The sequence below is a fragment of the Peromyscus californicus genome, unplaced genomic scaffold, assembly GCF_007827085.1.
Source record: "Peromyscus californicus insignis strain IS unplaced genomic scaffold, ASM782708v3 Scaffold_12__1_contigs__length_115047231, whole genome shotgun sequence".
Lineage (NCBI taxonomy): Eukaryota > Metazoa > Chordata > Mammalia > Rodentia > Cricetidae > Peromyscus > Peromyscus californicus.
This window is the reverse complement of record NW_026294413.1, coordinates 101,187,515-101,196,103: the sequence shown is the minus strand read 5'-3', so window position 1 is coordinate 101,196,103 and position 8,589 is coordinate 101,187,515. Positions and strand designations below refer to the sequence as shown.

The following is an 8,589-nucleotide window of genomic DNA, read 5'->3' as shown; positions in this document are numbered from 1 at the left end:
ATTAGATTAGACACAGAGGCCAGACAGTGGTGATACACACACCTTTAATGCTGTCACTCAGGAGGCAGAGATCTATCTCGATCTCTGTGAATTCAAGGCCACACTGGGAACAGAGCCAGGCATGGTGGCACACACCTTTAATCCCAGCGCTTGAGATCTCGTGTCTTTGTGACCCGTCCCGCGGGCCAGGTTATTGGGGAGACCCGAGGAGGCACCTCCTGAAAGATCAATGGGGGCGAGAGAGAAAGGAGACCAGGTGCAATAAGGGAAGACAGAGTCAGTCTGAGTCGCGTCAAGGTCTCGTTTATTGACTGGGTGTTGAGACTTATAAGCAGGGCTTCAGGCAGGGAGGGGGAGCAGAGGAAGCAAAAGGAGAGAAGAATGGAAAATTCCTGAGGAAGGGTGAGGTCGCTTTGGTCCCAGGCCCCCTGCAGTTGACAGGCTCCAGAAAGTTTACCTAATCGCCATCTCCTGCAGTTAGGCCAGGAAGGTCTTATCTAGTCACATCTCCTGCAGTTAGGTCAGGAAGTTCTTGTCAAGGCTTGACAAAGTCCAGGACATAGCTGTCCGGAGTCGGTCTCCAACAGTTCCTCCCCTTTTCTCAAAAATGGACCAAGTCCATTGTGATCGGGGTGGCTAGGGTCCGAGAGAGTCCCTGTCTTAGGCTACACAGGGGGCTTCCCACACTCGGCAGCGTGCCATGTTGAGCCGGTCTCGACGACCTCTGTATGCTGTTGTCTCCGGCGTGAGCCCTGTACTATTCCCGTCATTGGGTACCCTCTAGCAAGACCATGGGGACGCTAGGGCCTTAGGACACTGAATCTGAGTCCTTGATGGGGCTCCTGGCTGGCCTCCTCGGAATCTACTCTATGATAATGAATCGAGATGTGTCGTGGTGAGGCCGAATCAATCTGATTTTTGATAAACTGAGTCAACTGCTGAAAGGCCCAGGGACCAAAGGTAATGAGAAGGAGAAAAACAACTAAGGGGGCTAGGTAGCAAGGTAGGTAGCAAGGTGGAGAGCCAGGGGGACCCTTGCAGCCAATTTTTAAACCACCTGTGCTGATTTTTAAACTCCTTTTTTTTGGGGGGGGGCTAGCCTTTTCCTTAATTTTTCCATCAATTCCCTGACAATACCAGTATGGTCGGCATAAAAGCAGCATTCTTTCTTTAAGGCTGCACATAATCCCCCCTCCTTTAAAAATAGTAAATCCAGACCTCTTATGTTTTGTAACACAACTTCAGAGAGCGAGGTTAAAGATTTCTCCAGAGCAGAAATGGATCTTTCTATGGCCTCTAGGTCAGTAGTCATAGCCATTTGTAACTGCATAAGGTGGTTGCTCTGCACGAGGGCAGTAGTTCCTGTACCAATTTCTGCAGTGATACCCCCAATACCTAACAATAGGGCAATAGTCATAGACACAGGTTCTCGAGTGTATCTGCCTCTCTGTTCAAAGAATTCCATATCAGAGACTAATTGGACCAGAACATAAGAGCTTTCCCATTATCAATGGCAAAGCGAGCTTCCCCTTATTCAGTTTTTGCCATCTGCAAGTATGTCATGGGTTCAGAGGTGGATATTGGAATTCTAGCATCCTCAGTTTAGTGGTACCCAGACATGAATCATCATTTAGTTAAGACATCAGTGATATAAGAGCCAACAGTAATTAGCAGAAGCACATGGGCCAAAAGCCTTCTGATGGCTGACAGAGTTCCTTATCCTCAAGGAACCTGGAACTTTATCTCAGGTTCCCTATGACAAGAAATTCCCTTTTGATCTAACATTCCAGGGGGGCGGGAAACAAGGGCGATGTTTTCTCTTCTATAATTACTTCCTGCTGACATTGGGACGTTGTTGTCAAGGCCCTGGAAAGCCAGAATGTTAGTCAAAGACAAGAGGGAATGTTTTATTGACCAGCTGAAGAGATGGTATGCATATCGACTGAATTGGTCCATATCAGCTTTCAGCAAGTTCAGGGCTCAGTCATTTGCAGTAGGTTGTCACCAGCAAATGATGCTTGGATGTATCTGTCAGCCACGTGGAAACCTGTTGAGATAGATATAAACTAGGAACAGAAGTTAAAACTTATGAACTTATTTGGAACTTTTAGACCCATAGTCTTAGTAATTGTAGTATTATCAATTTGCCCTGAAATCCATAGTGTCTTTTCTATCTAGAGAGCCAAGCATAGATTGGACTGAAATTTCTTTGGCCCAATGAAAAGCATCTGTAAGTCTATATTTAGAACCTGTTTACCTTTTTTAAAGAGACTTGTAGCTAGAGTTTTCCTGCCTTGCCCACAGTCAGGAAAAATCTCTCTCATCTGCCAGTCCCACAGTCACTCAGACCCGACCAAGTAAACACAGAGACTTATATTGCTTACAAACTGTATGGCCGTGGCAGGCTTCTTGCTAACTGTTCTTACAGCTTAAATTAATCCATTTTTATAAATCTATACCTTGCCACGTGGGTCGTGGCTTACCGGCATCTTCACATGCTGTTTGTCATCGTGGCAGCTGGCAGTGTCTCTCAGCCTTTCATTTCCCAGCTTTATTTTTCTCCTTATTAGCTTTATTTTTTTTATTTTCTTTAATTAATTAATCCATTGATCAATCAATTACTAAGCTGACAAAGGTATAGCTAGCCCAGTCATCAATGTTATCAAAGATCTGAGAAGGATAAACTCTACCTGAGTGCAGACTTTTAAATCTATTTAAAAAACAACAGAGACTATCCATTACCCAGACTGCCATCATCCCAGGCTCCTATAGTCTTCATAGTGTTGGCAGGACAGGTGTCAGGACAGCATCAGTCTTGGCTGCTGGGCCCATAATGTGAAATTTTCCCTGTTGAGGAGCAACTTGGTAAAGACTGATCTTATCTTGTCAGTGTCTCATAGGCCAAATCCCTGGCAGCAGGTGTTGAGTCAGAGTGTCTTGCCCAGTGGTCAGTGTTGTCCACATATCAGGTGGCATCTTCTTGTCATTGCTCCATATCTTTTTTGGAGACCTTGGGAGTCATTGCTAGGAGCTGGGGAGCTTGGAGTCTCTGTTTGCTATAGTAAGCTTTTTATCAAATAATGTAAATGCCATATTTAACAGATCTTGACAGGTTTGAGGACCATTATCTATTAAATGTATCTGAGCCAAACAAATCTAGGCCCAATCTTGAAAATATCTCTAAGTTTGGTAACAATAACCAGGCCAATTTGTTCACCTATAGATATATTAGTTAAATATACCTCTCAGTTTTTTTTTATTAAAATAGAACAGTTTATACTTTAAACTAGTATCTGAATAGCCAGATGACTAGTATTAACTTGTATTCCTTAACATAAAGGACATGCAAACTCAGACATTCAAAACCAAACATACATGTGGCCACATTTTTCATTCATACCTGTACAGTAGACAGACATTTTTACAACTATAACCCTTTGGAGTCTCAATGTAACAGCAGAATAGCAAGACAAAGAAATCTGAAACATGTTTTATTTTTTTTTTTTATATATCTCAAGTCATTTTTTTAGATCATTATTTAAGCCTTTTTATCCTCAGACCTTTATACCTTGCTTTTACATATTCTAATAACTTGCATTTTACATATTTTTTAAAACATTTTTTTTTTATCTTAACCAACAATAATTTGAAACCAATTCTCTTAAATGATGGCAAGTATTTGTAACCCATTGAACTCAAATGACCAAAACCCATTGCTATGCCCAGATCGCCCCCAAAGAACCCTCCTGGAGACTTAGGTACAGAATGCAAAAAGCAAGGTTTATTCAGATGAAGTCAAAGTTTACAAGCCACGGCAGGGGGCTCGTTCCAAATCTCTCACGCCCTTTCTTTGTGAGGCTAGTTCTTAAAGGCACAGACCACATAATTCATCTCTCACAGCCTGTCTCCATTCTTTCTGGTTCATATCAGTATGTTATCTTTATTTCTTGTTTGTTAAACAACCGTGTCTAGGAGTTTTACGAGCTGTCTCCGGGGTTCGAGAAGTTTGGGATGTTTTATGACCACTTAGCCTCTGTCAGATGGTCATATATTCGGACTCTGTGGTTTTTTTGTTTGTTTGTTTGTTTTTTGTTTTTTTTTTTTTTTTTTAAGTTTCTGTAGCTGATAAAGCCACCTGGGAAAAAAGGGGTCTAACTTCTTATCTACACTTAGGAATCCTGGTTTAGGCTTCTCTTTGTCTGTAGGGGATAGAGGAAGGGGGGTTATTGAGGTTTCACACCATGTAAATTTTTTATTTTTCCTGTGGAAACAAAAGCATAATTTTCCCAGTATCTTGAACTGATAATTTAACATTTCTTTTCAAGCAATACCAGGACAGAGAAGGGTTAACAAGAGAAGTGGCTGGCCGGCAGAAGAGACCTTGAAGTTATCACAGTAAAGGGAGGGAAGGGGAGCAGTGGGCATAGAGCATGTCCTTGGCTGCCAGTGTTCCTGAAAAAAAGTTTTTGTTAACTCCTCTGACTAAAGTCAGATTCTCTGCTCAGAGTCCACACAGTTTTGTCAATTGCAGGCAGTCCCCATTGCCCTGTCCAGAGCTCCTGTCTTTGCCCGCCTGTAAGGAGAGCATGCACCCCCACCCTCGTGAGAGCAGCCAGCTGGCTGCAGTCCTGATAGCAAGAGAGCTACGGAGGGACGGACGGAGGTGGCCTTTGTTATGCCTCTCTTTCCTCCTCTTCCTTTAGGAAAATAAGGGAGGTTAGTAGACAGAAATAAATAACATTTACACAGACAATCCAAGAACCGGAACATCAGCACTGAGATGACGGCCTCATTCACAGCCAGCAAGCCCCTCTTACAGTATGCAAGCCCCATCAGGCAGGAGCTACCTGTTTATCTCAGTTCAATCGGGGAGTGGGGGTGGGGGACCCAGTTCCCTCTATTGTGGCTCAAACATCCTTCTAGTGGGCTAGGCAAAGGTCTAGTGGAGAAGAAGGGAACTGTCCCATAGCGTCCGTCACAGTCAAGTCAACATTGAGAACAGTTAATACATTACACACAAGACCAAGGGCACATGAAAAAACTTCGCCCCAACAAAACAACCAACAAAGTTCCAAGAACAATGACAGCCTGATGTGCTCTGGGTGGGGGGAGGGCAACCCTCCAGGCTCAATCATATCAAAAACAATCCAGACTCAAGTATCTCTATCCTTAAATCAAACAGACATCAGGGGCTTCCACATCCCTGTCAGTCAGACATGCACCTTTTTTTTTTTTCTTGGAAGAGAAGGAGAGAGTAAAGTAACAATGATCACAACAAAACATACAAAAAAACCCCATAAAATGGCTCTGACAATTTCCCAGGACAAAATACAAAGTGGCACTTCCTCCCACCGTGGGGGAAGATACCCAAAGATGCTCCTAAACCAAATGGTTACCTCTGAGGTGGCCTTAGGGCTCTGGGACGTCTCCCTTGGCCGCCAGGTTCACTGTCCGGACACGTCTGTCCCAGTGAGAGCCTGCAAAGTACAAATCAAGCCTGCAAAGTACAAAACAAAAGTAACAAGACAGAGAGACACAGACAAGACAGAGAGCGCTCTTACCGGTAAAACATCTCTAATCACACCATAAAAACTAAAAAAGGCATCGGGACATTTTCCCATCTCTGATTAATTTGTTAGTATCTTTTCCAACCTTGTTCCAAGTCAGAGGGTGAATTCCTGGTCCATTAATCACTAACCAGGGACATTTCTTTTCCATATATTGGAAGAATTTTATTAAATCCTTTTTTTTTTTAACTCTTATTCCTCTCTCCCTAAGATTACCTTTCATCTCCTTTAGAAAAACAGCCTCTTTAGATAAATTTTTGTCCATGATCGATGGGACGACATACTTACCTCAAGACTCTCCCGCGTTGCACGAGTGATGCGGTCCGGGCGTCTCTACCCTGATCCTCTCCGGGGGGGCCCCTTCTGTTGTCCGTCGTCCGGCAGGTCACCGTGCCTCGGGCCCCACGTTGGGCGCCACTTGACCCGTCCCGCGGGCCAGGTTATTGGGGAGACCCGAGGAGGCACCTCCTGAAAGATCAATGGGGGCGAGAGAGAAAGGAGACCAGGCGCAATAAGGGAAGACAGAGTCAGTCTGAGTCGCGTCAAGGTCTCGTTTATTGACTGGGTGTTGAGACTTATAAGCAGGGCTTCAGGCAGGGAGGGGGAGCAGAGGAAGCAAAAGGAGAGAAGAATGGAAAATTCCTGAGGAAGGGTGAGGTCGCTTTGGTCCCAGGCCCCCTGCAGTTGACAGGCTCCAGAAAGTTTACCTAATCGCCATCTCCTGCAGTTAGGCCAGGAAGGTCTTATCTAGTCACATCTCCTGCAGTTAGGTCAGGAAGTTCTTGTCAAGGCTTGACAAAGTCCAGGACATAGCTGTCCGGAGTCGGTCTCCAACATCTTTGCTTGGGAAGAACACACATATTTAATCCCAGGAAGTGATGGCAGGAAGCAGAACAGTGTATAAGGCATGAGAATCAGGAACTAGAGGCTTTTTAGCAGCAGTTCAACTGAGACTCTCAGGGGTGAGGACTCAGAGGCTTTCAGTCTGAGGATTCGTGAAAACAGGATCAGCTAAGGAGCTGGTGAGGTGAGGTTGGCTGTGGTTCCTTCTGTTTCTCTGATCTTTCAGTTTTCACCCCAATATCTGGCATTGGGGTTTTTTTATTAATAAGCTCTTTTAAGATTCATGTTACACCTGTTTATAACATAGCACTCATTGTGAATGTGCTGTGTGTGACTCAAAACAGTTAGCTAGCATCCCTGGTCCATTTACTGCTGTTGGAGGCTCACACATTTAATACATCACTCATGGTACACTTACTCTGTAGTTACACACATCAAATTCAGGATTCTTGGTTTATGTCTTATGGGATACTGATATCATTAACCCAATACTCATGGTGCATGTTCTGTGAGGAGCTCGTGTTTATAACCCAGCACTAATTGTGAATGCACTCTGGGAGACTCACACCACAAATCAAGCACTCATGGTATGTTTACTGTGGGAGTCTCACACCTGTAACTGAGCACTCATGGAATGTGTTGAGTGAGACTCAAGCCTGTAACCTAGCACTCATGGTGCATATACTCTGAAAACTCACAGAAATAATGCAGCACTAATTGTGCATGTAATTTTGTAAGCTATTGCTGATAGCTCATTATGAACATACTATGCAAGATTCCATACAGTAAGCCAGCACTCACAATGCATATAGTGTGGGAGACCCAGGCATACAACTTTTTATTTGTGTTTCATGTACTGTGATAGGCTGACACTTGTATACCAGTACTTATAGTGCATGCACTTTGGGATGCTCATAAGTAAAACCCAACACTTATGGAGCCTGTACTGTGATTCTCACGCTTGTGTCACAAAATATCATGGTACATGTACTCTGGGAATGCACACTTTTAACACAACACTCATGGTGCATGTACTATGGAAGGCTCATTCTTATAACACAATATTCATTGTGAATTTACTGTGTGAGATTCCTAAACATAAGCCAGAACTCATCATGTATGTACTGTGAAGGGCTCATGCATATAACGCATCACTCATAGTACAAGTATTCTGGTAATGCGTGCCTGTTACCAAACAAGCACTCATGTTTTATGTACTGTTGGAGACTCACACCACTAAGGTAGCAGTCATGGTACATGTTATGTAAGAGGCTCATGTTTATAAACAGCACTTATTGTGAATGTACTATGTGTGGCTCAAAACAGTAAACCAGCACCCAGTATTTATTGGGAGAGGCTGATGCCTTTATACAGAACTCATGAAGCATAATTTTTGTGAGTCCCACACCTATAATCCAGCATTTATGAAGCATTGCTATACTGCTCTCACGGCTATAAGTGAGCATCCACTCTGCATATACTGTGTGAAGCTGTTGCTTATAACCCAGATCTTAATATGAATGTTCTGTGCAGCACTTCAAACCATCAGCATGCAGTGTGCATTTGCTGTGGGAGGTTCATGCCTATAATCCAGCACTCATTGTGAATGTATGATATAAGATTCAAAAGAGTAAGCCAGACAGTCCACACCAATTGGAAGAACAGGTGAGTGATCTGCCTCCTTGCTGGCTGTCCCACTCTCCAGAATCTTATCACCAGGGCACATCCCTTGGCCCTCCCCCTACCTATCTTAGCACAGGCACTGCTGCTGGGACCTCCCCCCAACTGCAGTGGAATTCCACTGCTCTGGTACAGTCCTCACCTGTCAACTAGCTGGTGAGTGACTCACCTGCCAGCTGGACTACCCCCACCCCTCGATTCTATTCCCCCAAGAACCACTCTGCCACCCAAACCCTCCAAACTCATCATCTTCCCAATGGCCAGGCCTTCCCCACAACTCAGGAAGACTCCAGAGGTCCAGGTATAGTCCTTACCAGTCAGAAGAATAGTGGAATGACCTGCCTGCCTTGAGATGTCTTTCTGTATGCTGTGAATATGTGTTGCTACTATTGATTGGTTAATAAATAAAGCTGCATCAGCCTATTGGCAGGGCAGAATGGAGCCAGGCAGGAGATACAAGAGAAATAGAGAGAGGAGAAAGACAGGGACAGGAGACATT

General features: G+C 44.1%; 1 long non-coding RNA gene across 1 annotated transcript; it reads right to left on the bottom strand.

The window, feature by feature from the left end:
* Positions 1–287: 287 nt before the first annotated feature.
* Positions 288–6,389, bottom strand: LOC128107725 (uncharacterized). Its single transcript, XR_008217195.1, has 2 exons — positions 5,856–6,389; positions 288–5,477 (listed from the first exon to the last, which is right to left on the bottom strand). It is a non-coding gene; the product is annotated as an uncharacterized LOC128107725 (long non-coding RNA).
* Between the last annotated feature and the right edge of the window lie 2,200 nt (positions 6,390–8,589).